Below are 26784 nucleotides of genomic sequence, written 5' to 3' on the forward strand. Positions count from 1 at the left end.
TAAATGTGTTCTGCTGCAGGGGATGGGGGGTAAAACCATGACAAGCTTGTAAGATCCATGACGTGCTTGGGATTCTTTGCCCTTATCACGACGTGAGTCTTTTTTTATTTATTTTTTTTTGGGGGGGGGGGGGGGGGGGGGGGGGGGGGGGCAGGTTTCTCAAGTGTAATGCCCACCCCTCTCATCCTAATCATGCCCTCTGCAGAGAGAGTCTGGCAGACCTCACATCCAGCAAAACCTGTTGATAAGTGGATGGTGCCGTGGCAGGGAAGAGACGGGGAGTCTTGAGATCATTATTGGAGGAGAGAAAGAGAATAAATCAAGTATCGGGATATTCTGGGTTTTATTGACTGTTTGTAAATTGTCTGAGAAAGTTTTGATATATGTTTGCATAAAAACGTATGATGTACTCAATGCCATCTGTAATTTGAATGGGTTTATACATACGCAAAGATTGTTTTCTCACCGTTGACCAGCAATCTGGCCGTGTATGGTCCAGCCATCGGTGATACACTCCCCTGTCCTCACTGTTGCCGCCTACCATGCCCCTTAAAGAGCAAGGGTTCGTGGGAATGGCCAATGGGAAGCACTGTTCAGCTACTTCCCACAGCCAAGGGACAGCTGTAATCCTTTAACCCGTTCCCCCCCATATGAGATTCAAAATACACACACATACACAAACACACACACATACACACACACACACACACACACACACACACACGTATGCACACTAACTTTCTTAAACACAATGGATTTTGTAGGTACACACAAGCACATATACAGAGGCACATTCCACAGTACAGTTCCTCCCAGTCGTGCTGCGATACGGCTACTGAATTGATGGTGTTTCTGCTGCAGTGTCCTAGATTGCCTCTGAACATTCATCACTGGACCCTCCATGGCAAGCTGTGGCCACTGGCCTTCACTCAAACCCCATCCCATAGCGGCAGTGGGGCACTGATAAAACAAACAACACACTGCTGCCTACACAGTGACCCTCTGAGTCTGCATATTAAGACTAACTCTCTACCTCTACCAACCCCCCCCCCACCACCACCACCACCCTTAAATTACTTTTTTCTCATTCACCCTCTGTCTATCCTCCCCTCCAGCCCCAGTAGACCTCCTTCCTGTTTCCTCTCAATCTGCACCTCCTTCAATGCGTTGGCCAACCTCCTCCTCTCTCCACATTTCTTTATGTGTTTCTTTGTGCTGTGTGATGAAGAGGATTTGGGTAGCTACAGTAGCTGAGGGGGCTGGAAAAGGAAGAGAGGGAAAGAAGTGGAAAAAGGAAGATGGCAAGGTGGATATGGAAGGGTGGGAGGATAGGGGGCTCTGAGTATACAGTTCTCAGAGGAGCGAAGTGAAAGCCAAGAGTGTTCTTCTAAGGAAGTGAGTTCAAGATGGATCTCTTTTATTCCAGCCGCGTCATCACTCTGCCTTCTGCTCTCTCGTATAAAGTCTGTACACATTTACACACAGTGCTTTGTCATACGTGCTGTCAAAACCCATGCCTTTCAGCGACATGTTCATGATATAAACCGTCTGAACAATACAATTGAAAAGTTAAATTTGAGGAAATATAGTTTCCACTTCTCATTCCATTATTTTGAGTATATATTTTGGGATAAGCACTTTGCACTTGGTCGTTGCTTGGCTCGAGGAGCAGGCAGCCATGGAAGAGAGAAACCTTTGCAGGCTTGTAGACATACTGTAGACACAGGGGAAAGGTCACATTTTTACAATGAGTAATGTGTGAACACACTACCTAATCATACCCCCCTATTGGACTGGAAGCTTCCATTGCAGCCAATGACACATTACCTGCACTGTACCTGTGTAGTGTACAGTGCATGTTAGCAGTAGAATAATGACTCACTCATTCGTTTCTAGTTTGTTGCTGCTATCACACGTTTGGCCACAAAAGACATTTGTATGTATATTTTTTCCATGTAGAATTCTCATCATTGATTTAGTCTTTATCACTAAAAAGCCAGTATGCAGGTAACACATGACAAAGATTCAAGATTCAGATTTCAATCAATTTAACTGCTGATAAGTGAGCCCAAACAAAAGGTCAAAAATGATCATCAAGCACTTAACGTATCTTCAGAAACACAGGCCTTCACATTGGCTAAGCATGCATTTTTTATTTGATCCAAATAAAGGAGAGGTGCCATCGGCTGCCTCATCACATTACACTTACACACTGCCTTCGCTTGTGCTTTTGATAGTGGGAGAAACAACTGAAGTGCATTTCAAGATAGAGCAAATACCATGTGTTCAAGCAAATGAAATTGAGTTTCTTCGTTCACGTTAACAGCAGCATGTACTGTATTACTGCTTTCAGACTCACTGAAGTCCGGAAATGTTCCTGAAAATGTTCACATATGTTGCTCCAGACATTTTCCAGAAACCTTTGTTGCCAGCCCCCCGGTAAAATTTCCAAAAAATATCAGTGACCCCCTGGACTACACAGCTGGAGAATATCTGGAAAATTCATAACGACCAAGTGGGCGTGCTGATGACTGAGAACAAAACACTGCTTTCCACGGGGCAATTATCATCATGTCCTGCCTTCTGCAGGCTCTATACCCAGACGCCACAGAATGTCCCGGAAATGTTCCTGTTGGTGTGAACGCATCTGACTCGGACAATCTCCTGCTGTGATGTGAACGGCAAAATTTGACCAGAAAAATGGGTCCAGACATTTTCCAGAGTTTATGTCCCAAAACAGCTTATTTAATAGAGGTGTATTGTCTGCATGGGGGTGATATCCCACTGTCGAGGGGTTCTGTTCCAAACTCCTTAAAAAAAAAGGAAGACACAGCAGTAGTGTTACACTTTGTATCTTTCACTTTGCCTGAGTATGAAGTACCAATGTGAAAAATAATTAGGAAAACAAAGCAATCAAACAAAATGAAAAAAGAAATTGACTCGTATTAGTTTCCATTTTCATTTACCCACTCCCTTACAATGATTGGCATGACTAAATTGCCAATGTTGTTGTTTTTTTGTTTTTCTTAACAACCACAGTGTGGCAGCTTCCTTTGAGAATAAGAGAATGAGAACGAGAGAGTTGTTCCACAGCAAGCCTGTTATTGCGTCTGCCTGGTTGAGCATGGAGGCGTTAATGTCTCACTAATCACATTAACGCACAACACTCACCCAGTCATGGGGATGGAACAACATGAATTCTCTACATGGCTTAGGAACCCATCCGCTTTTTTGCTCAAGACAGAAGCATTATAGAGTCAGCAGTTAAAAACAAAGATTCCTTGATGGGATCAGGGGAGCTTTTGAGACGTACTGGTCTCACAGTTAGCTGAAAAGCTTCATCATCTGTTCAATGCTGGAGGAAATTGGAAATGAACGCACAATGCAAGGATATACAACACAAAAACGCGCAGGAGACTGCTTTTGCTGACAGTAAGTCAGGGCCCGATTTTTTAAGTAAGATAGGATCAAATTTTAAAAGAATTGAGAGGCTCAATGTGCGGAGGAGCTTAGCGGCGGATGGCTCTTCGGAGCTACGGCTGTTATAGCCAAAGGAGAAAGGGATTGACGTATTCAAGAACGACACGTTTTGAGGCAAAAATGAAGGCAGACAAGAGGTGGAGAGGGAATGTGCTGGTGTTTACATTCAGTGCTCTGCCATAAACTCTTGAAATATAGCAAAGCAGGGGCGGACTTGATCACAAAACTGTCTGTCTTGGCTTTAATCACCTCTTTCTTGTGCTGTCCACAATGAGTAGGTGATGAAGACATCGTCAATCAAGTAATACACATTATTGAGTCAAATATTGTCAACGTGGTTGACAAACTGTAGACCTCTGAATGTATGTATGAGACAGAATCTCAATAGCATTAGTGTCCACCGACGGGAGCTCAACTGTCACTCTGTGCAATCCTCTTCCTTTTGTTTAACTGGAGGTGGAGATTGGGCCCGTGTTTAGCTCGCACACTCTTTGCCGGCGTCGGTGCCATCTCGGAAGCGGGGCCCTGTCTCTTCTGCCTGCCCACTTCCTAATGTTATTTGGCAGAACAAAAGCTTCAGCGCTCATGCCAACGGTCCCGCCGAAGGAAGTTCTCGGGCACATATGTGAGTTGAGTTGCGGTGGAGGTAATATTACCACTCTCAACAGCCGCTCCTTGTGTCAGGCTGTGGACTCATAGAAGAGGATGTTTGTCATGTTTCTTTTGTTTGCTGTGCATTCTCCTCTCTATATGCTCGCTCCGCTGGTGTCTGGCCTGTCTGTCCTGCTCCTTCTTGGCTTTTTTATTTCACTTTCTGTCTATGGATCCTCACATCCCCCTCATATTCTCAGATTCTTTGCTTGACATCTCGTTTTGAGTTTGTTTCTCTCGCGCTCGCTCCCGTTCCCTCTCTCTCTTTCTCTCTCTCCCTCTCGTCTCTTTGATGCCCTTATGGTTGGTTGAATGACTGAAGCCATAAGGCTGTTCCACCCACACACGTACGCTGAGCTGTCCTGTGCTGCTCTGTTGATTCTCCTGCTCAGCCCTTCTGAAAGAGAAGGCAGTGTGTGACTCACATGCTGAGGTGGGTGGTATGGGCGCAGGTGGGTGGTTAAATAGGCTCACTGTAGCTTCTCCAACGCACTCACTTTCACGAGGGAGATATTCTGATAAGTAGCTACCACACAGCAAATTGGAGACGTGAACAGCTTTCAAATGTGATTTACGGTTCAAAGATCGTCGCTGTTATATCTCTAGGTTGTTTTGGAGACAAACCAAAGCTCTTGATTTGATTTGCCGCGATGACAGTTACTTACTATGAGAGCTCCCTCCGCCGCAGAGTCAAAATGACATTAGCAGATCAGCATTATCATAATCATCCAAACCATGCAGCTCTCTGGGTTATTTTCATATTTTGCCTCATCACAGGAAAGTGTTTTGGAACGGATGTGTATAAATTAAATGTTTGATTTTATTAAATGTTTGAAATCAGTGCGGAGGCTGTAAAGCTATACTTTACAATCTCGCAAACCAATTGCAACACACGCTGGGATTATTAAAATCAAACAAATAGAAAGTAGAGGCGTGATCAGATACAGTCTTGTGGTTGTGTTTGGTTCATAACAAGATTTAGATCTAGACTTTTCTTCAGATAACAGTTAAACATTACCATACGGTACTGAAGTATATCAAATTTAAATCGCGGTAACCTTTAGCTGTAGGCCAATGCTGATTGACAACAAGGCTTTTTCCTCTAAGCGGAGGGGTTTTAAAATTTGCCTTAAGTTATAGATTTAGATTCTCACTTCCACCATGCGTAATTCTCCCTGACAGGCTAAAGTGACTAAGTTACATTGCGTGCACTGGGGGGAACTGCAACTGGCTTATCTTTGAACGTGATTATCTTTATAGAATTTCGGCTGTCTGTAAAGCAGAGTGTGAGTCATAAATCTGAGGGCTATGTAATGTCTCTTTTCTAAACCGCACAACACACAAAGCCTTGGCTGGACACTTTTACAGTAGATTGACAGAGTTATCTTCGCTGAAGCCACAGTAGAAAGATAATGCTTAATGACTTAATAATTCTGGATAAAGATGACAGAATGTACATTTTTGCTATTTAGTATTTTTGCAAATGGCAACATGTAACACAATGTATGCCCTTAACCAAGCACTGTGAATACCTAAACATAACCATTTAACGGTTTAATAATACTGAAAGTGGACATTGTACTGTAAGATAGGTTTTTTTTGCATAACACAAATATGTTGTTTATGAAAATGTATGTAAATTATGAGCATATCCTCATTTCATCAAAATAAAGCGTAATTGGGTCACGACAAAACATATTTGCTATTGATTACTTTTGATTGTCTGGCCGGGAAAATATTCTGTCTATGAGTACATGATGTATCCATGATAATATCCAGACACCTTCTGTAACAAAACGCAACATTGGGTGAACAAAATAAGCATGTAAAGTTACAGAGATAATATCATTATATGATATAAAAACGGTTTAGAGAATTGTAATGTCACGAGAGAGAAAATACACAGAGAATAATGAATCCATTCAAATCCACATCTGATGGACGCGGTGGTGGTGAAGTCAAGCACATGATGGATAGGTTGCACAGAATTTAAAGATCACAGTCTTGCTACTAAATGATGGTATGGATAAAATAAAAAGTGATATATTCCTGCCGTACAAATCACTCACGGTTGTTTCTAATGTAGCTTGTTTTGGTGCAACATGGCTCTCCTTTTCTTCACTGCAGCACCTCGTCTGACGAAGACATCACCGCTTCTGTCTATCTGACGCCCGTAACCATCTGTTGGGAGCCCGCGGTGGAGCCTTGATGGCTGTGCATCTGAGTGGTAATTGAGCCTAAAATGTGCTTAATAACGATTGTCCTGCCTAATATGCCACATCAGGAGCTCAGAGCACCGTGACAACCCCGAGCAGCCGAGACAGGCGGGCAGGCGGAGAGGAGAGATGGGCAGAAACCACATTTCTACTCCTCATTAGCCTCCAATAACTGGGAACAGCCCACATAAATGCATCACCGGGAATCAGGTGAGAAAAAGACAGTAAAATAATAGTTCCTCTGAAGGGCTGTGATACATGTCATGTCCCACTATGTTCTAATGATTTTGTATTTCATTTAGACATTATAAACAGGTCTCGGCTCTGTTAACAGAATGTCTACTCATTAATGTCTTGTTAAATACTAAATACAAAAGGCCTGATTTTTATTAATAGTATTATTATTATTTTACATATCTGCAGCTCAACTAAATGGCCAAGCTTATGTTCCGACCGAGACAAGTGAGATAAGCCCCACTTCTCTAATTGGTAAAATAATGAACCTCCTTTTGAATTTATTGGTCATGTTCAACTTGATCTTGGCTGCTATGGTTAGGAACACATCCCCTGGGAACAAGTTCCCCGTGTGAGCAATGGGTGTAAAATGAGTTGTAGGTATTAATACAGTGTAGTCTGTAATGGGGGTGGAGGGGGGGGCTCTGTTCCCCATGACAGCTGCCCCAGGAGACCACGTGGCAGTAAGAGGTACTTGTCAGCAGCGGGTTAGAAACAAAAAGGCAGGCGTCTTCCGAGTCGGCAGGGGACAGTGTGAGGGATCAGAGGGCGTGATATCCTGCCCAATGCCCCCACTGAGGATCCAGGAAACCCTAACTCCCTGCACCTGTCACGCACCGCAGGGAGGTGGTTTGACGGTGTCACACTTGTAACACAAGAGAACGCCCCTCTCCTGAGGTGCTACGCGTACAGTGATCATCATGGCGTCTGTTTCAGATCTATAATCAGTCGTTCAACTTGACAGAGGTGCTGTGTTTTTGCCTGTATGTTGCATTGTGTGGAAGCTGACACGGGTGCTGGGGATTTTGGAAGGGTAATTGCCTCACAAAGTGAACTGAGTCATGAGGAAATGAGCATCCTCAGAGAAAAATCTGTCTTACAAAGTAACTCATGTACACAACAACGAGAGCCTGCTGGTGAAGCATTACTTATTCCCTCTCAACTTCCTCTGCTATTCATTTCCGAGTCTGTTCGACTAAGAGTGTGTGGGTGCTGCTAACTCACCCAGCCGCATGTGTAACCTGCTCAGCAGTAGCTAAATGTTACTCTGGGGATATGGCTTCATGAGCGCAATACCATGCATCACAGAGACCACATTTAAATACCAAATATTGCCCATTCGTTTCTCCCTCGCCAACCGTGGAGGAGAGCACAGCACTGTGTTTAGCACAGGCCAGGGGGATTTGAGCAGGCAAACAGATGGGACCTGAGAAGAGGTATGGATAAGGTAGAAATACGGGAACGGAATTCCCCTGGGAGCACCCTCCTCATTCTGGCACCCACTTTCATGGTGTGTTTAGTGCTCTACTCTGTATGAATTATGAACAGACTCAGAGACTGATTGTGTAAAGCTCTGAATACAAAGTGTGTTATGTTCTATGTGGTAGCTTTTCCCTGCGCATCAGCTTATTTTAGTGGGTTTTACAGAAGAAGCTTGGCCAGTGATGTTGTTCTTTTTAAAATGAATACAAGTCTAACTGTATATCTCATTGTTGCATATAAATTATTCAGACTGCTTCTATTAAAAAAAAGCAACTTAATTGAAATGCATTAAATGGAGCAATTTGATCTCCACAATGCCTAAGAAATACTACACTAGGTGTACGCAATACAGCAATCAGCACTCTTATTTCAGGATTTCTCTGGGCCGAACAGCACTGACAAAACACATGTAGGAGCAGAGTCGACAAATCTGGAAACAAGATGGGCACTCTGACCTTCCCCTGGCACGCCGCCCACAGCCTGCAAACCCACTCAACATGACGGGTATCAGTGCATCGCCGCTGAAAACGTGGCAGGCATAATTGCGCGTCCTGTCCAAGAGCGAGGAAGATATTCTTGAGGACCTTTTCTCTGTGCATCTCTGCGAGACACGACAGAACAAGAGTGCTCATCCTCATTTGTGGATCAGACCCCAAAGGTCCCTTCCTTACGTCGGAAATGTAATGAGACATTGTTAAACGCAAACGGCTTTTCCCTGAGACTGCAGAACATCTCTACTATTTAATTCTCTTGTCCGGAGTCTGTCGTTTGTGAACAAATGTGACTTTGACACTTAAAATGTCACAAAAATGTAGAAGTGTGATCATGTGCGTGTGTGTGTGTGTTACCCCAGGGAATTGTCAAGCTCTGCAGTCACATTAAGGGGACAAAAAGTGGACAAAATTATCGTAATAAGATTTTTTTCCCATATCACCCAAGCCTAGTTAAGATTAAGGAAAGGGTTAGGGTTTGGTTTGTACTGTAGTATATATGGTCACGGTTAGAGTAAGTCTCCAGGAAATTAATGTAAACCAATGTAATGACCTCTGAAGTCATGGAGACACTGCTGTGTCAGTGTGCCATAAGTGAATATCTAACTATTTCTGTGGAGACAGAAAATAACCCAGCTCCTCTGTTGTCTCGGTTTTGCCGGATGTTAAAGCGGTGCTTAGCACAACCATGGTCACTGTACAGATGCCCTAACATCTACACAGCTTTCCATGCACAAACTCACACAGGTACACACAGACTTACATAGAACCACAATGTTAATCTGTGTCACAATGCCCTCTGAAAAGATTGGGCACCCTTCAAAAATACCCCCGCTACAAAGGACAGTTCATGGCACCGGCACATGTTGTCAGGGCCGAGGTCATGGTGAACTGTGTCACTGTAAGCCCAGGAAACAAATGAGGCGGCTCTATTATGCCAACTCCTGGTTACATGGACACACTTAGGGACACAGTGGCTGTCTGTTCGGAACTCACCCTGGACAGTTGGCAGAGAGTGTGAGAGAGAAAAGGTCCAAGGTTTAGCCCCGTGTCCTCCTTTTAGCCCACTTCAAACTGAACGCATGTCCATCAGCTACCACAACATCTCTGTTTAGCGCTAATGAGACTCTCACTCACGAGTGCGCGCAAGGGGTTTGAGTGACCCTTTGTGAAAGACATCAAGCTATACAGTAATGCTTAGCCTTCACTGGATAATTGCTGCATTCACACAATTCAAACCTTTGTTTTTATACATACATTTTTATATCTGGGCTGTTTTTGGGTAAGATGCAGTTGCTGGGTTGAAGCTGCTTGTCCGTCAATCTCTTGCACACATGCTGCCTGGAATATGATGTCAAGCTGCAGGCCCGGAGCCTACAAGAGAAAAACACCATTGTTGTTCTGTTATCACTTCCACTGCTGAAGAGTTTTACATCTGTATGTTGCTCCTGTATTTACAGAGTGCATCAGCCTACGCAGACCAAGTGTGTTTGCCTAATGGGACTCCAGTAAGAGCAGACATTGGGTGCAAAGGAATGTTGTTTTCCTGCTCAGAGACAAAACTTACTGCCACTGACAAGGGAAGGGATTTAAAAGTCGCACTCTCCTTGGCAACGGCATGCTTTCTCAATCTTGACTATTTAATCACTTTCATCATTGACACGATCAACAAAATTACATCAACAATGCGAACATGTGAATAGGCAGTCCAACATTCACTCCACCGGAATGGGGGATTGCGTGTTAATGTATGAGAACAACATAAAGCCACATTTAGACATGGTACATTGACCAAGTATTTGGTTGCATTTAGTTATTAGCAGGGGCGGAAAGACTGCTGGACTGCATTTTATACTGTTGCTTACAATAATTTTACTCATATAGAAGTAAAATTACTTATGTAATAAATGTAGTATGTCACGTAAAATGTTCTCTGAATAAATGTTACAGCAGTACCGAGACTTAAAAAAAAAAAAATATGGGGGAAGGGTAGGGTTAAAAATGTTATGTTCAAATATTGTCCACCAAATATAGATATATGCTGTACATGTAGGTGACATTTGGTTGCACCAAATAAAACCAATACGTAAATCCAGCGGCAGATCCAGAGGGTGGCAACGTAGATGGGAGCAGATTTTTGTCTTCTTTTTTTAAATTTTAGATATGCATAAAAATGTTATGGGGGGTGTAAAAACTGGTGGACCGGTAGTGAATTTTAGTATTCCTAGTACTCATAGCCGAATTCCAAAGGCATATCAATGAGCCACTTAAATGGCGGGTTATAAAAATTCTTTCAGAATAAAAGCAGCATAAAATGTGGCTATCTATAAACAACACAAACTCTACAGCGGCTGCAGCGGACAAACACAGACAAAACACCACGTTGCTAGACAACACAGTAGTTGCTGGTGCGCTCCTTTGAACAGTGAGTTACAACAACCAGTCATTTGTTGCACACATCTGTCTGTACGTCACTCCGTCAGTCTTGTGCACCGCAGAGTTATCCACAAGCCGCTCTAAATCCAACTTTCTCAATGCAAAACAACCTCAGTCCACTCAGCCTCTCTGTCTCACCGCACGCATCCAAGTTGTCAAAGACACTGAGCTGGATTAGTTCTCACAATGGGAATCATCAAAAAACTGATTAAATAAATGAAATATATAAATAGAAAACTAAAGAGATAGATGGTCCACACTTCACCGACATAGAAGTGAAGGTAGAGGCCGTGGCTGAAGGATCCATCACCAAATTCCTTTAGCTTAGCCCAGGCCCATCTTGCAAAAAGGCCTATTGGTCATGAAACAAGGCAGGTTTTGGTTGCGTTTGATTTGGGACACGTGCTGTGTTTACTGGGTGGTGAATTAATTCCTGTGCATGTGACTTTTTTTTCTATGCCAATGCAATGTTAATCTTAATCACAGTTGCTTCCTGATACAGCGCTAAATTGTATTGCACAGTTAGACTGCTTTCTCACTTAATCTTTTCGTAAACTGAAAACAAAAAATGCATGAAAGATCGGTGTAATTATTAAGAAGCCATTTTTCAACTGTTCATTGCACTATAGTTGCAACGTTTGCAAAATCTCCTCAGGGTTCAAAGAAATGCCTCAGATAACTTTTTTGAATGTGTAAATCAAATGGCTCTAAATCATCTCGATATCAATTCAAACTATGTAATTACACTTTTGGGAAGAACTTAAGAAGAAGAAAAAGAAAAAGAAAGGAAACACTTGGTAAGTGAATAGATAACCCAACATGTAAAGTGCATTTCCAAACGGAGTTGAACACATCATTACAATCATCTGCCCACCCCCTGTCCCTCCTCAGTACTAAATAACTAAATTGATTCCACCAGAAAGCATGCACTTCACCGCTGACACTGTGAGGGGGCTTTGGTCCTGTGGGGATATAAATACCTGCCGAATCATGAAATGCCTGGCACTGAGAGATGGAGGAGAGGCCAATCAGTTGAATAATGGCCGTAGGTTTTACACGGTAGCTGCCAGTTCTGGTTGCCATCAGTAGTAATGTCCACCTTGACAAACCCTAAGTGTGTTTTTTGATCAATGCCGCCTGATGGGAAGGGAAAATCAAGCCCTTAAACGGGCCCTTGGATGCTAAAAGGGGAGAGAGACCTGAGGGACAGGGTACTGAAATGTATGGCGAGAGGTATATTGATGGCTTAATTCCGAGAAGTAGAAGTGTTTGACCCTATAACACGTTCTCCTTTCATAATATGCATGCTCTGTATACCTGTGCATGTATGTTTTTGCGCTGGCAAATATACGTCCCCCAGTGGTGTGCTATATACTGAACATGTAGGCCTGTCGCAATAATTACGTTATTGACTTACTGTACGATACATGAACATGAACCCGATTAGTCCCATTGACCTTGATAATCGCCATTGTGTTTACATGCGTGTTTGTCGACAGCCAGTCACGCTGCTTCGATCCTCTCCTCTGCTCTGTGTCGCAGACGCAGCTCACAAACTGTGGCATGATCATCTGCTTTCAGATCACATTTCTCTCGGCAGCCTTGGTTTCCTCTATGTTAATTTTGCAATTATTGCTGACGCTGCTTCGGAATTTGATTAAATGTCATGTTGTCGCAATGACACGACTCTGCGAGGGGTTTTTATTCTGACATGACAAGACCTAACGTTGGCGTGTCAGTGAAACATGTGCGGTGAACGGTCAAAAGTCTGTCGCACTTCGAATCTGGACAAAGAGCACGACATTGATTTGAAGCAATGCACAGTGTTTGATGTCCTGTGCGAGTACGACTGTGTCAGCCTGCTCATCAGCACAAGCACCTCCAATCTCTTTAAAGAGACACAAGAAAACAAAAATGAGTAATTATGAAAAGCACAGTGAATGACATGTCTTAGTCTCTTTCATAATCACTCATTTTAGTTTTCTTGTCTCTTGAATAAGCCGCGGTTAACTATGCATAAGTACGTCATACAACCCCAATTCAAAATCACTGAACTATCCCTTTAACCTGCAGTTAGATGTTGTGCACATTAGTTATAACATTTTGCCCCTATTGCTGCTTTAATAAAACTGCCCCCACTGCTGAAAAAAAATCCAATAGGAAACTGGCAGCGACACAAATCGTGTAGGAGAAGAGTGCAGTGATTCACACATGCAACGACCAATAGGCCTTTAATAAAAGCTCACATGATTCAGTTGCAAAAAATGACAATAATATTGTTTATCACAATAATTCCAGCCAAAAGTAGTTATCGTGACAGGCCTATGTACACGTAATTAAGATATAGAGTATGTCCAGCCGCACCGTGATGCTTAGAGACAGTTATGGCATTCCAGCTCGTCTCTTAGATCGTGCTTCAGTGGTTGAAAAGTTCATCTCTTCAAATCGGGAGAATACTGAAGAAGTGTCTTGAAGCAGACAACGGGAGCAGAAGAAAGGCAGACAGAGGGAACACACACACAAAAAAGAACTAAGTAGCGGCAAAGTTTCTCTCCTCAGCGAAGAAGACAGCATGTTTCTGTGTCACCGTTTCCCCTTTTCATGGCAAAGGGAGGAGAGCCAAGGTCGAGTGTGTCAGTGTGAGTCAAGCCTGAAAGTGTGAAGACTCCAATTAGACATAGCCTCCGGTCTGACTCCAAAAGACAGGGATAACACACCCCTCCGTGAAAATGTGCCAAACAACGCAGAAACACACACACACACCACACGTCTTCATGTGCCTGTTTTACATGAAATGCATGTTGATACCACAGCTGTTTGCACCCCATCCATCATCTCTAGCAGGCAACAGGCAGAATTATTAACAAGCAAAATCTGTCATGCCCTATTAGCGCAATAAGGAACCTGCTAAGGCAAGTAAACAATTTATTAATGTATGGCTGATGTATCCAATTAGCGTGTGTTTGGAAAAAGACAAATATTTATGATTTCACAGTCTATTTGCACTTAATCGAACATGTTGCTAGTAAAAATATCCCATCATTGATTATTTAAAGATGCTGGGAAGATTTACAAAGTTAATGGGTGGGGCTCTGTTACTCTGAGCATTCTTTGTGAGGATGTGGCATCACCTTTGGTAATTCATGCAGTGAGCTCTAAAAGAGATGAAAATTGAATGGAATCAATATACCTTCCATGAGCATTACTTTTATTTCAGATAAGTAGCATTGGATTTAATTGTCTAGATTTGTTTCTTTGACCAGTGGTGTTTTACAATAAAACATAAAAACACCAAATGAAAATCGGACAGGTGACTGTTATTCCTGTTGTCACGTGTCTCTCAGGACTCTCTTTTAAATAAACAACACAATTATCCTCTTTAGAAATACTGTAACACATGTCAGTCTTACAATTCTCTTTTTAAAAACACTTTAGGACATTTATTAAATAGCATGGGTTCATTTTACAAGGTCTGACTTTGTGTGGTTTAAAGGCAGTACTATACAACAAAGCACAACCCTGAGCAGTGGTTGTTGCCTTAGTGCAATGATCACTATTGAGACAAATGATGTGACTAAAATGATTAAACAACAGGATTTCAGCTAGACCAACAATAATGGATCATGAAACAACTCATTTGAAGGAAACAGACTTTTATGGGTTTTTTTAGAAAACCACTGGCCTTCACAAACATGCTGCTTCACAGCTGGTTTGCCAAACAGTAGTTAATTATCTGACACTTTGCTTTGGAATAAGTAGACGGCCGAACAAAAAGTGATGAAAATGTGCAATGACCCTGAATCAACACGTTATTCGAATGCTGGAGCCTCATAAACCTAACTCACCCAATTGTGGGATAGCACACCACAACAACCCACTATGCGAGGATGACACTTGCCATAAACAATAGAAAGGGTGGCTGTTTGAATTGTTTTCCCTTCCTTTATACTAAAGTCACACTCAAAATCGCAGCCCAATTGAGGGCACTAAAGCGTTTTTATGGTTATGTTTTGGCAAGTCATATCACGTGGTTGAGGCTAGGGAAAGATTCCGGTCTTGATTCAAAATTTAAAACCAACACAAAGCAGAAGATACAACATGATGTTGTTGTTGTTGTTGTTGTTGTTTTTCAATATTTAAGACCACAATCATTCTCTAATGTTTTTAGTAAACCAAACAACCTCACACAAACACAAAACCCCAGGCTCAGAGTCTTTCATTTAGTACACTCCCAATCCAACACATAGAGCAATATTTGATGGTATGGAGAGAAAAAAACTTGTTCGTTATTTGGCAAAACCTTTAAGTCGAATATACACGTAATTTTCAGGAGAAACGTTTGCAGAAACTCTTATCGGAGTAAGAGGACTCTTAAGTAAGACGTGGATCTTTACGTTTAATTATTTCCAACACTTTTAGGTCAATCCCATAATGTATCACTCCCTTGTCTCTGTCATCTCCATTGATGCCTGGCTGCAGCAATGCATCCCCAGCGTGCAGGAAATGCAAGTATCCTTTGTTTTGGATAGAGAAAGAGAGCAGAGATTAAATAGCATAGAGTGTATAGAGTGTGTGTAAAAATACAGACAGAAACCATCACACACAAACGCAGAGCAGATGTCCAGTGTACAGTTTAGACTTAATGAGCCATGAATGATACGAGAGGCAAGTGGAGATGCCTGTTCAGAGAGAGGCTGTGGTTGGGACACATCTGGTACCTGCCCCCCTTCCTACTGCACCTGTGCTTTGGATGCTCTGGGATGGCTGTGAATCAAACTACAATTATGACCTCAACTTTGCCATTTTCTACTCACCTGACGTTTATCTAACGCACTAATACGAGGAATAGACCCGATTTACTGCAGACATGATATAATTGTAATGATAGAAAATCATATAAGTTGCAATGGGGGTTAAAAAAAACACCACAGGGCATCAATCTTGGGCGCTATTGTTTCAAATGTGCCTGAAAAGGTTATCCTCCTTTGGTAAATGGGAAAATATGTAAAAAGAAAGAAAAAATGAAGATAATTCAATTTTAAGCTTTGTTCTTACACTTGCCATATGGGCAGATGTTTGCAAATGCTGCTGACAATTCAAAAAAAGAATGTTTTTTGATCTTTATTCAATTTCTTTCAGTTTTTTTTTATTTTTTAGAATAGAATGTCCCAATGTCCGGGAGGAGCTTAGAGCATGGCTGAGTAAAAACATCTGAATAGTTCACAATGGCTCAGACCTGGAAATGTGTTCCCCCCCCCCCCCCCCCCCATTTACTTAATTTATTGGTCCAACGATGGACAAAGAGAGTTTAATGGTTTTAGTGGAGGGTGATTAGAATATGGGGGGGATGATTATAATAGGGCAGAAAGGGGAATGAGAAAGGGAAGTGAGAGATACTAAGGGTGAATGAAGGATGATGGTGATGCACTGGTGCAAAGCTCTATTAATGAAAGCGCAAGAAGAGAATCTCAGGAAGTAAGCCTGGAAATGGATGACGGTCAGCTGTTTGCCCACCGCTCTACAGCTTGCTCTGTCAGGGGCACAGATGACCCAAAACCAGAAACCCTCCCTGCTGTCATCCACCTCCCGAGACCACCATGGTACTGACCTGATTTACACTCATTGATCTTCTTCCAAGCCCTCAAGTGTGACCTTTCACCACTTCTCTCCACCACACAGTTACAATTTTGAATCAGAAACTTTATTTTAATATATATTAATATTTTCAATTAGTTTGTTAAGGATTTTTTCCCATTAAATAAGTGCATATTTAATTGATGTATCAAAGTGCACATCTATTTACCAAAAAGTCGACAGTATCTCTCTTGGTTCAGCAACAAATCCTGCAAACTCTAAATTCATTCAAGTGAACTTGGTGCGTTGATACTTGTTTGAAAAAGTGAAAAAAAAATAGAATTTCCTATATCCAACAAACCAATTAATATGCGACATTACTATATCAACATATCACAGCGACCTGCAGTATATTTCATCGCCACATCTCTCCGTAAACAAAAAAATTAAGTGTTAAAGAACACTGAGGACGTATACTTTAGCTCAGCTAAAAAAAAATTTAAAAACAGTAACATATTGTATATTGTATTAATTATAAAGTTGTTCTCTGTTTAACATAGCAGTCATTAGTATTATTGTATTGTCATGGCAGCAGCAGCATCCACAGCTGCATCATCATTATCATCAGAGTCACTAATCGCACAATCATTGTCATCATCAGGTGAGTAAACAACTATGCTGGGCACCGCGCAGCAAAAATTCTGCAACTAGGTCTGCCCAGATTGAATGCAGCGCCATCCATCCATCCATCCATCCATCCATCCATCCATACGCGGCTACATCTAGAAAACGTCAAAGAAGTGATCCGAGAGCAGAGATAAGAAATCACTGGAGGCCTCAGACCAGCCTATGTGGTCCCACACTATCCTCCCCTGTCCAGGCAGCATCGCGGAGTTAGACTGAGTGGCCCTGCTCCAGCATGTTGAATAATGAATTAGAGGCTGATATCCTGTGACGGAGACTGGGAGAGAGCACTTCCTCCCTGGGCCAGAGTGGGGCTTGAATACCCGTGAATAATACATGGCCAAAAGTGGGTCTGTTGAAATGACTCAATACGAGGAGTCAAGTGCAAGATTATCTTTCCACGGTTATGAAAATATTGCAGCCTTCGTAACACAATAGGAGAGGTGAGAAGAGGATCATATGAAGCAGGCTCCACGGTTACTGCTCTCTGTGAACAATTTGTATTTAAATTGTTCTGGATACCTTAGCTGCTTTCTGAAATGTCGGCCCAAACGCGTCTCTGTAAGAGCCTTGTTTAGTCGTGTACTGTCGAGATATAATAATATTTTATTGAACCTTACCCAAAAGATCTACTTGGAAACGAAGAATTGTACAGTAGTAGTATTACTTTTCACTGCAAGGGGACTAAGAAGTGTGCCTCTGTTCAGCATGGCATGAATAAATCTGCAGCTCTATGCCCAAACCTTTTTTCCATGTTTCATCATGGGTTTCTGGTTACATGAGTGTGGAAAACTAATAATCACAGCACCTGTCTTTTCAAACAAAAATAAATCTTCCTAGACAGAATTATGATATATTTACTTATCTTTATAAAGTTGTCAATTTACACATTCAAAAATGGATTTTTTCGGCCTCCCACAAGACTAACTGGGGCCCTCCGTCTCTCTCTGGGCCAAGTCAGCCTCCAAGAAAGCTGGAAACCGCAGGCTCTCACTCAGCCCCTGCTCTCCCAGCTAACCGCTAATCCATGTGTTTGATACATTAGACGCTCTGCTTGGCTTTGTTCTGCAGGGATGTGCTGTCCCTTCTCCTGCCAAGTCTCCCCGCTTTCCCTCGACTATCTCTCCTGCCTGTGCTCTCTCTTGCTCGTGCTGCAGTCCAGAGGATTACGCCAGAGTCCGTGGGATTTATCTAATTGTGTTTAATTAGGGCCGGGTCAGGCCAGAGTCACAAGGCTCAGGCTGTTGGATTCGAGGAAGCGGATACTGTGGAGTAACCCCTTCAGATCTGAGTCTGGCAGGTGGGCCTGAGTAAGGTGAGAAAGAGAAAGGGGAGAATGGATAAATGAATAGATTGAGAGTGAGGAGGAAGAGAGAGAGAGAGAGAGGGGGCAGAGGGAGGTGGAAGAGAGGAATCGGTAAGGCGACGACAGTGTCTGTGTTGGATTCCCCCACGGAGAAATCAATTGCCACGCGTCTCACTGTTCCCCAGACCTCTGCTTCTCCATGCTTCGCTCCATGACACCATGCTGCGGGGAGCCGTAACTCACTGTGCCCTTGGTCGGGGCTTAAGCGGATTGTGGGTCAGGAAGTCTTCCCTTTGGCATGATGCACTGTATCTCAGCCGAAATAAATTCTCCACTGAAGAGTATTAACATCAAGCGGCCTCTTGCACTTGCCTGCTGAGGTCTACCGTGGGCTTAGAGGAAGACAAAAGCATGGGGGGGGTGCAGGGAAAGCCCCAATTTCTTTGATTTTCATGACTAAAGACCTCCAAGTCCATCGAGGGCATTTAACACTCATATCTGGGTTGCTTGGATTCTATGTTGTCACAGTGGAGTCCGATCATAATTCACCTACATACGGTGCATAAATCTAATATAGAAAATACCTGTCATCGTTTACGTGGTCCACTACATCACCCAGTGTAAGACTGATGCAAGATGTAACCATAGGAACTGAATCAAGTGCTTAATGACGCTCATCTCTCATCAAAGGAAAAGCACATTCATTTTTTCCCCCCTCCAACAATTCAGTGAAGCTATTGAGTGCAGAACACATTACATGTAAAAATTCAGCAATGCATCAAAGAAAAATGTTTATCCTTGTAAAGGAGCTGTCATGTTAAATCTCCCGAGCATTTTCTCCTGTTACAGACAAAATGAATCTGGTCGCCTCATAATGAGCCCTTATTATGGCATTGTGTTTATGTTGGGCGAAACAAATTGTTATTCCTGAGGGGGGGAAAAAATGTGTATGTAATTTCTGCACCACAGCATTGTCATCAGGAGTTACTGTAAAAGCGGGCAGCCTCTGAAATGTGAGCTGTTGACATACACAGAGAAAAAAAAGAAAAGAAAAAGCAATAGCAAAGCCACACAAAAAATAGGAGTTCTGGGGCCCATAAAGACATGCTGATGGTGCCGCAGTTGTAAATGAAATGTAATGAAAACACTGCTGCCCGCTTTTGTCTTAATTCACTTTGTCACATTGTGATCTAAGACTTTATGAGACATGTGACCCAACTGACAAATTTATAGAGCATTTTTTGTTCTTCCCTCTGTCTGTGCATATGTTTAAATGTGGGAACTGGGTATGCAAATGAGAGTCAGAGGTGGCGTGTTTATTATGTTTAAAATATTGACAGCCATTTTTGAAGCTTAGCTTTTGGAAATTGGATTGCAGGTGTGTTGAAAAAGACCATAAAAAGGGACCAAGATTGTTAGTCTCTACTTAATAGCACATGTCAGTGTCCCTAATTCCATCACAACCCAAATAACAGCCACATACTAACCACATGATATATAACCTTATGATTCCCTCATCTCCAACACAACCAATGTGTTGATTCAGCAAAAGAGACACAGATGGCCAGCGACAGCCAACGCTATCAACCTCAATTGACTCAAAAAGCTCCTATAATTACTCTCACCCTCTTAATCACAATGACCCATAACAGGATCCAGGGCACTTCACTGGGCCCAGAAATGGTTGACTGTACAATTATTCATATCACAGCTGAACAAGATCAACGGATGGAATTGTTGGAAGTGAGTAATTAGAGGGTCAAGCAGCGGTGGCTCTAAATGCCACAAGCTGAGCGATTAAGTAGTGGCCTTGTATCCACGGTAACCTTTCCTGAGGAAAAGTAATATCTGCATAATATGGGTCCATCTGATCAGAGAGGGAGAGGCAAGTGCGACATCTTTGTGATCAAGAGAACATTGTGGAAGATGGGTTTGAACCAAGTTTGATATTATAAATCTTAAATATAATATGAATGATGTGAATTAGTGAAATTAAGTTTAAATATATTGCATATGTACAGGGGCACTGTTTACAAGGTCCCTGGAGTCATACTGTATTCAGTCATAGTCTCTGACAAGTTGAGAGAGCCACTAAGCTTGCTTTATGGAAATGTTGGCGCATGCCTCTGGTTCCTCATATAGGTACTATATGATAGCTTTGTAACTTGTCCTTATGTCAATGTTACTGATAACCAAGAAATAGCTACCGTCACTGCACTAAGCTACCCCCTTTTTTTCTGGACTTCCTTGACACCTGCATGCATCCTATCGTAAAGAAGACATGGGGGAAGCGTCACTACGGGGTTTCATCACATGGAACCAGAGATGGAGAAAAGGAATATAATTTTATTATTCATCACCAGGTTGGCAAGGTGAACTACTGAACACAATATATCCATTTGCATCGTCCTAACAACTCAGTCCTCTGTCATCCCCAGCATTAAGAATTGAGCTCTATGAATCAGCCCTGGCCAGCCACTGTCAAAATCTCTGCATCCTCAAGATAACATTTGATTTGAACTTTTGGAGCAGCCTTAGTGGGGTGAGTTTTGTCTGGACAGCTACTAAATCATCTACTAAAAAAAACATGATTCAATATCTAATCATTTAACTTTTACACAACTGGATGGCTTGATTACATTTGTACTCTGTCATTGGACTTGAGTGTACATTTATATGAAGAAAATCACACTGCACCTTACAGTAATAACCTTACAGCTACAGAAAGTGTGTAATTAGTGAGGTATGTGGGCACGGCTTGGCTGACTGCACTGCCCTTTTCAGTGGTTACATTCAACCAGACACATAGATATGCAAAAAGGTGACATTTGGTTTTACTGTCCACAGGAATTCATCCTATTTATATATGTCAGAAAATAGAAAATGTGATTATCTTCTTCAGGATATGTGTGGCACCGGTTTGAGACCTGTATTTTGTGTAGTTTACCTTCAGTTCCTGATCATATAGAGGACATAATAAGGATTCTAAATGACACAATTAAAGGTTCACCTAAATCCAAATAACCAAAATATCAGGATAGACAGAAAAGAAGAAGAGAGGGAAATCATGCAACAATGCAGCTACTAAAAATTGGATGAAAAGAGTGAAACTGGATGCACTGTTTTTTTCTTTGCACTAGTCACCTTTGTGGGCTGATATTGCAGAGTATGGCTATTGTCCTGACGGCCTGAGGTAAAAGTGGGACACAGCCTGACTTAAATTAGAGGCACAGCAGTTGCATGTGTGCACATAACATTGAGGCTGGTTGCCTAGTCACAGCGGAACACAGCGCTGCATCCTGGTCCCAGAGAGTGGACTGGAGATGCTGAGTCAGCCAAATCCCTCAGCTGCAGGCTGGAATTGGCCCCCAGGAGCACAATGTCTGACCCACATAACTCAACAAGAGGTACAATACAGTGCAAGCATACATGAAGTTTCACAGCACTTCGCTTGCAGTTAAATTAACACTTCTGGCGATGTACTTTCCTAACATTACCTCTTCGATAGGTTCTATAAAGTATTGGCATGCGTTTAATCCTGTTGAATGTTGTTGAAACAAAAGATTTTGAAGCGACTGTGAATTACATGTTTGAATGGGTTGTCCTCGCTTGGCCTATGAACCTCTGAGGGACAAAAAGAGGCAGGAATAATCACAGTGTTGGGGCAACATTTGTGTAGCAGCTTCCAGTTTAGTTAGTGCTCTTCTAGTTGGCACTTTGTTTGCAAAGGAAGTTTCAAAATCCAACATTGGTTATATTCTGCTCAATTGCACACACACACACACACACACACACACACACACACACACACACACACACACACACACACACACACACACACACACACACACACACACACACACACACACACACACACACACACACACACACACACACACACACACACACACACAAAGGGCAGTCAGATGTCTGGTGGCCTGAGGCTAACTTGCCCGTGGCAACAGACCGCGCGACCATTGCCTCCCATTAACCTCCTCCAAAGCGGAGGGGAGAGAACTGCAAACAGACAAGAGCCGAAGACTTTTATATTTAGAGGTGCACTGCTGAGGCTCTGCTAGCTCTCTGTTCCATCTTTGTTCCACCTTGAGAGGCAGCGCTCGCAGGCTATCAGTAACCTGGCAACAGGTTAGGTACTCTTCACTTATTGTGGGCTTTTACACAAAAATAAATATTTTAAAAAACATATTTACCAGTTGAAAAAATTCAGGTGAGCTCCCTGACTCCTCTGGCAAAAGCATTGTCCGAGTGTGTACAGTTGAATTCGCATTGGTTAGGAGAAAGCTGGCAGGTGGGAAACTGGAGGTGAAAGACTCATAACGAAGCCAACCCAGCAGAGAGGCAGGGGGAAGGAAAGAGAAAAAACTTCTTGCAGCTATGAATGTGGCCTGTAATTTTTTTTAAGCTGTGGCCTGGATGAGCAGTTTTACTTAGAGTCGGTTTTCAGATATGTGGCATGTTTGCGCTCCCTCCACCCTCACACACTGTTCTGGTTGAAATACTATTCTCGACATTATTCAAGATCAACATTTGTATGAGAGCGTGCCTCTGTCTGGGATTGAACGGAAGCATTGGTCATTTGTCACGCTGGTAGATAGTCTCACATAGTCAGATATTCTTCCACAGCACCATGTCAGCGCTGGAGAATGATATGGCTGTATCCATCATCACTCTGCTTTAAGGAAAAAAAATGTATATTTCTTTAAACCACCATCCATCTTGGGAGAGGGGGGGCTAATCCCAGGATGCAAGGACGATGCCCATGCCCCTCCACCCTCATTGAAACGATCCAATTCTGCTTTTGGCCTGTTTGTGCTTGTGGTCTTCCATTAAGCATTATTTGTTTAATGTTGCTCTTTAGGACTTTTTCCTTCCTTCCAAATCAATAATTCAAGGTGTTTGGGCAGCGAGTAAACACTAAACAGGATCCTGCTCTATTCAGATGAACATGACCTCCATTACGTTATAATGATGACATGAAGGTCATTGATTTGTGGGGAAACATTAGCGACTGTCAAGCTGATTCATCTGGAGCTCAATTTGATAGGCAACATGGTCAATTCCCTTATATATTTCCTAATCAATACCAGTCTCTATAACCAAAGCTCACTAACCAAATTAAAATCGAGCCCAAGTCTTACAAACTAATGTTCAATTAGCAGATTGAACATACGGTGGGACACTTGCTCGACAAAACCAGACTTTGTAAACACATTTATGGTCATAGGACTTACACCATCACATTTCGTACCCTCAAGGATAAAAGCTTATGTGAGCTTTTCCATGCCAACTTTGATCAGAGCCCCCAAGGAAATGGTCATCTGGACTCTGTAAAGGAAACTTTGTCTTAATTGTTAAAACTAACACTGCGCAACCTGTGCTGTGTTATCCCTGGGATACAGTAGGCACAACGGCAGCTTGCTCCATTTTGTTGTCAAATACAGGAAGGCAGGGCGGAGAAAAACAGCATGAAATCGTATCAGTAGAGGGAGAGAGGACACTTGGTATTATTAATAGTAACAGACCCATGACAGTGAACAGAGAGGAGCCTGTGTGAGCTGCCTTTTATTTCAGCCACCCTTCCATATACCCCACAACTCCCACTTCCCTCCACCCCAGCATCTTATGAAATATGTACAAGGCAAACAGAGGTGGGGTTGATGCGCAGACCTTCCTCCTCTATGACTAACCGCTACACGTCCAGTACCATTACTTATTTATAAGGCATGCCGTGTAAGTGCCAGAGTGGCCTCGCTCGCTTCCCTCCACGCCATAAGGGCACTTTCATAACACCCTGTTTACATTTCAACCACCAAGAGAGGAGTGATAACAAAAAAGGATCTCTAATTAGTTACAGTGTCCAGAGCCTGGTGAGACACAGGCGGCTGTGACGGTTCTGATAAATATTTGTAAGGTTGTAGAACCCATCGGTTTGCGCTGGGTATCATTCCAAGGTTATTAGAGGAGATGAGTTGAACACTTTCCAAACTTTTGCTTATTCAGACTACACAGGGGATGTGTAAAGAAAAAATATGGCTTAGTTCTAAAATGCACATGGTGATTACACTGAAGGACGTAAGTCCTAATATTTTATTTCTTTGAATTACATGCCCTTTTTCTAAACATCTTTTTTGCCTTCTTTTCTGACTCTTCACAGAGGCAACAGAGAACTGTCTCCTGGTGGTAATTTTGTTTGACCTCTGTCATGAAGATGCTGCAGTAAGGTCGCAGATACTTCTCCTCAGAGTTTGCTCCAGAGGAAGTTGTCAATACCCCGGCTACTGTCCAAAACACAAAACAACCATAAAAATCCCAATTTCAACAAGTAACCTCGAGTTAAACGTCCTGTAGTATTAATAAGTAGGCTGGTTGAGACTAACTGATCTAGTAGACAAACTGCATGTCGTTTTTGAAGCCTCTCAAGTCCCGGAGCTCTCTCCACGGACTGAATGCTCGTCTGAAGTCCACTCTTGTTTTATCTCTTTTTCTATCAGTCTCCTTCGTCGCTTGTTTCTTTTTCCTCCGTCAAGGAGACAGGAGAGTCTCTTGTGTGGTGGGGATGTTTTGTCAATTCGGCTGTACCACTGTCTGTCGTTTCCATCACTGCCGACAGACACAGACAGAATGCCATAAATCAAGTCAATATTTTTCCACGAAAAAACTGCATCAACAGTGCTTATAGGGGACCAATATGAGCGCAGATGGTGTCATTTTTCTATTGCCATTACACTGTGCAATCAGTTTTGACATCATAATGACATTGTTAAAATGGGAATAGATAATAGGTGCCTTTTGAAACTTTTTAATGTTACAGGGATACAATATATATTGCCAAGGATTCAATATTAGAACCACTGTGCATTGGTTGAAATATTATTTGAAAATCCATTCATTTAAGTCCATTTGATCATTTTGAACAGACATACACTACACATTGGAAGGAATTATGAACGCCCAATGGCTGGATTGGATTCTCCTGATACACATGGATTGAATGATAATAATTTAAAATCAATTCTGACAACAGTATTATGGGAAAAAATAAATACATTCAGCAAAGCCTCTTGCAGGGTGAGAGTGCTGCAGATTTTCACAGAAACCTCTGTAATGTGGCAGCTTTGAAATTTGAAATTTCCATTGCCACTCGCATAGAAATAAGTGGGAGGATTCATTGTCAGCAAGTAAACAAAGCAGTGTGACAAGCCAATACCCCTCCCCACTGTTTTTGTAACACAATAAAGAATCAGATCAAATCTGGATTAAGAATAAAATGCCTACAGCTTTTTACATGCACCTTCAACTGTATAGATCGCAAGCTTCTCCAAGGTATTAACCAAGGAACACAATCTGGTATATTGTGCTGGATTGTATTATTTACTCTGTGAAAACCATGTGGCTTTCAGACACTTTCTGAAAATCAGGTCATACTCTCTAACATATATCTTATGCTCAGGCTAGAAACTGACATTACTGGTGAAACTGACGAATCACATTGTCACTTTGAAATACAATAGGTTAGAAGAAAGTCTTTAAGAGAAGATGGGAAAATGCAGGCTGATTCGGGATTTGAGATAAAATTGTTCATGATGTATATTCCAAATTACAGTATTCAGATAGGCCCTGTGTACATTTTGAAAGCTAAGCATCGCCCTTCCCTTGCAGCAATATAGGTCATATTTTCCTCCAACTCAGCCTCTTGAGTGTCTCAGCATGAGGCTTGCCCTGCCACCAAACACAGAGATGGCCATACCGCTTGGGACACACACACACACACACACACACACACACACACACACACAGACATTCACACACACATTCCGATAGAAGCAGTGCCAGGCAGACCTCAGACATGTTACCATACTGCACCACTGTCTGGGCCCTCCATTGCCACTGTATCCCCAAACCACTATCCAGTGCCACGCCTCATAGATCCAGCCTCAAGCCAGGCCAGGCCAGGCCAGCCCTGCCCAGCTGTGTGATCCAGCCCAGACCTGGCTGACACAAGTCCACTCTCCCTCTCCACCATCCACTCCATCCCTTTCCACATCACCCACCCACACCCTGATCTCTCTCATCACTTGTCTCTGGATGGATGGGGGTTTGGGATTGACGGCAGACTCTCCGCCTGCCGTCCTTGCCATCGCCATCTGCTTGGTGAGCCCAAGGAAAGCAAGAGGAAGCATTGCGTCTGCCAGCCAGCCAGCTATCCTTGCTGAGGGCCGCTGCGTCCAAAAACGCTGTGCCGTGCCGCGGAACCTTAACTCACTGTCACAGGGCCGTCCAATGTGATTGATCTGGTCCATTTAGTTGGAGCAGCCAAGTCTGGAGGAGGCCTGGTCCTCCTGTAGCCCCTCCAGCCCCGTTCTGCCCACTCTAGTCCTGACATTGCAACCAGCACAACACAAACACTCGAGCCCTGCCAGCTGGCCCA

The 26784-nt window shown here is 42.7% G+C and overlaps 1 protein-coding gene across 1 annotated transcript in view; it reads right to left on the reverse strand.

Annotated features, from left to right (window-relative positions):
- mef2cb (myocyte enhancer factor 2cb) overlaps positions 1-26784 on the reverse strand; it is a 197335-nt gene that overhangs the window by 163214 nt on the left and 7337 nt on the right. The window contains exon 2 of the mRNA XM_047328995.1: positions 9593-9709. The gene's annotated coding sequence lies outside the window, so the exon portion shown is untranslated. The remainder of the gene's footprint in view (positions 1-9592; positions 9710-26784) is intronic.

This window comes from Scophthalmus maximus, chromosome 19 (assembly GCF_022379125.1).
Source record: "Scophthalmus maximus strain ysfricsl-2021 chromosome 19, ASM2237912v1, whole genome shotgun sequence".
Lineage (NCBI taxonomy): Eukaryota > Metazoa > Chordata > Actinopteri > Pleuronectiformes > Scophthalmidae > Scophthalmus > Scophthalmus maximus.